The following is a 3356-nucleotide window of genomic DNA, read 5'->3' on the forward strand; positions in this document are numbered from 1 at the left end:
TGGACCCTATTTGCCCCAAAATTGATCATTTTATTCCCCCTCACTCCATATACTCCAAAACTACTCATTTCAAACATATACATACAAGAAATGGCATCATTCGACTCCACGGAAGATTTGACAATCACGAAAGCATGGTATGCGGAAAATCGACTTAGACGTCAATCCTCCGAAATGGAGGATTCAATAACCTTTTGGATAAAGTACACAACAACATTTATCCAAGAATTTGGAAATCCTTCAACAAGTCCATGAAAGGCACCTAGTCATCGAAAATGCGATACTTGCTTTTTTATCTCTCCAACCTCCGATTTTTAGCACTCGCCCCTTCACCTTGTCCATTGCACAGTTTGTAAGTAATTTTGTGGTTCTTTTTACATACCCCATGTTGTGTTATCTTCCAATGAAACACCACTAACAAATGTAAGCTTGTTTTTGTTTTTTTGTAGCACGAAGTCGTGAAAGCGCGCTACTTGGGGGAAAATGGTGAAGCATTCGCCTTTGATGCAAGCTATCACTTCTTGGAAGATAGAATCCCGGAGGATAACCCGGACTACTTGGGTGCGGTATCGTCTTCGTCGGAGGAAGATTGATGGCTTTAGATGTTTTTGTATAGGTTTTTTGGGTAGACCTCTATGTAAACCCTCACGAGATTATAACTCGTCCACTAGGGTCGCCTGGGGGTTTAAAGGCTTGATGCATGTGCTAAATGCATCCTACAATAATAATGCGATGAACGAAAATTGGTAATGAAAGGAAATAATCAGTTTATATATGTCATAAGTAAAATCCAATTTCCAAAATAGGATTGTAAAACATGTCAAAGTTAACTGATTATGGATGCCCTCTGTTAATTCGTAAACACTAATCCAGAATCGGTTTACAAGCGAATGAACGTAAACCGATTCTGGATTGGTGTTTACGAAAAAAATAAAAATGTTGATGTTTTGATGAAATCTCTAAGATTAGTTAATCTTACATCCAAAACAAAATTAACCCCTAATACGATTAATTAGTGTTAATTAATCAGGGATAAAATAGGTAGTTTAGTAATTATATTGATAAGGGGTGGTGTGAAGTGATTTCTAGTGACCTTTTTTGTCATCTAGATCGCCCCAATTAAGTGGTATAGGTCCCAATTTATCCAGGATAATTAAATTATTAGATAAATTTTTCGTTGAGAGATGTATGTGAAGTTAAAAAGAAACAACAGATAAGCAAAAAGAGCATCTGAGGACCGTGAAAAAATGGCCCAGAAAAACCGTCCTCTCACATATTGGAGGAGTCCACTCTCATGGATTGATATGGGTGTTTTTGGGTCACATCCATGTAAGAGAACGTTTTTTCACGATTTTTTTTGGACGGTTGATCTATCTACGATCTTGTTTTACATATACCTAATAAATAAGTAAATAATGGATTAGATTTTGGTGGGCCAGCTATTCTACTTATATTGAAAAAATAGTTAATAAGATTGATTTCTTTTTATTGAAATGTTTTAGTCTGTATCTAATAATTTTTCTACATCACTGTCTCAATAATAATATTTTTTCTTCAAAATACTGATTGTTGTAATATACACGTAACTCCTGATATTATTTGTGAATCTTCCTTCAAAATTGAAACGTTAATATTTTTACAATAATATTGGAGTCTATTAGAGAGCTGTGCAATTTTATGTTTCTCCAAGTTATGTGTTATTCAAAAAACTTTCACATAAAAAATGCCACCTCATGTTATTAAATGCCTTATCCATGTCAGTCTTACACATAATGCCTGAAATATTCAGTTTAAATCTGCTACCAATGCACACATTTGTTGTTAAATTCTATAAAAAATTTAATATTTTTTTTTATGAATGCACCCTGAAAATGTCATATAGGAGCTTGCATAACTACATTCATTCTATCTGTGAAAGCTTATAAACAATCCAATAAAGTTAAATTTGTATAAGAGTGCATCACTTAATGTGAGCGCTCATGATGAAATGGAATTGCTGGCAAAGGAAATGAGACACAAAGTTAAAAAAACTTTCTATCAAATATTTGGGTCCTTTTCTTGGAGCTTCAACAACAACACTCTTTTTTTGGGAGGCACTGCTAGAGAGAATAGAGAAAAAATGGCACAATGGAAGACCAAGTTATTAACATAAGCAGGACAGATTGTATTGATAAAGAATACTTTATGCACAAATAAAATCATGAGAAGTTTTGTGGAACTAAAGAAAACAAGTTAAAAATATGTTCGATAATACTTCCAGCAAGAAGGTAATGAAAATCATGAGAAGTTTTGTGGAACTAAAGAAAACAAGTTAAAAATATGTTCGATGTCATGGGAAAAATTTGCACAAATAAAAAATAAGGTGACTTAGGCATAAGAAATCCGAAGACAACAAACCAAAACTGCAATGAAAGTAGATGTGGATATTTGCAAGAAAAAAATAAAATTTTATAAAATTAAAGCTTTATAAAGATTCAATTATATCTTGGAAAATGTGATGGTTATATATTTCTAACATGATTACATGATTATTGGAGGGGAGAATTGAAATTCAAAAATTCATTTCCGACTGCTTACAGAGAATCCGTATAAAATGGTACAAAATGAAAGATTACATTGAATGGAAATTGGGAACTCAAAATTGGCATTTTGCAAACTGAAGAGGCTCGATCTTGTTACACAATTGATGAGAATTTTTACGGCCTCCGCCAAAATTTACACAAAAACAAGACTTTGTAGCATGCTTTGGATCAGCTGAAGGAATATTACCATACGAAAAAAATGTTATGATGCCTATAACCGAATATGACAAGTTTCTCCATAGGCTGACATAACAAGTTTCATTTGGAACAAATAAAAGAATCTCCCCTCTGCCCTGTTGAGAATTTACAACATCAGCAATCGTGGAATCCTTCTCAGCCAACATATCAAACTTGTTCTTAGTAAAGATAGTAACCTCCACCAAACTAGAGCTAGCGCTCCTTGTTTTAGTCTCTCAATGGATTCCAGAATTACCTTCTCCACCACATATCCTGGAAGAGAGCTATTACCATTTCAACCTTTACATCTGAATCTTCAACAACATGACCCCTAGTTCTGTTAGATGACTATTTCACCCACGCAGCCTTCTTTGCTTCTACCTGCTACCGTTTATTAATATTTGGCATTTCCCTAGGTTCTTTAGGATGCTTAATACATTTTGCAAAAGTATGACCAAAAATTCCACAACTAACACATCTTGGAGGGTTTCCAAGGATACTCAACAGGAATATTAATATGCTTCGCCTTCATAATAAGAGGATCTTCACTTGGAAAATAATAGTGCACATTGATAAGTGCATAATTCATATGATTTT

The sequence above is a fragment of the Papaver somniferum genome, chromosome 4 (assembly GCF_003573695.1).
Source record: "Papaver somniferum cultivar HN1 chromosome 4, ASM357369v1, whole genome shotgun sequence".
Lineage (NCBI taxonomy): Eukaryota > Viridiplantae > Streptophyta > Magnoliopsida > Ranunculales > Papaveraceae > Papaver > Papaver somniferum.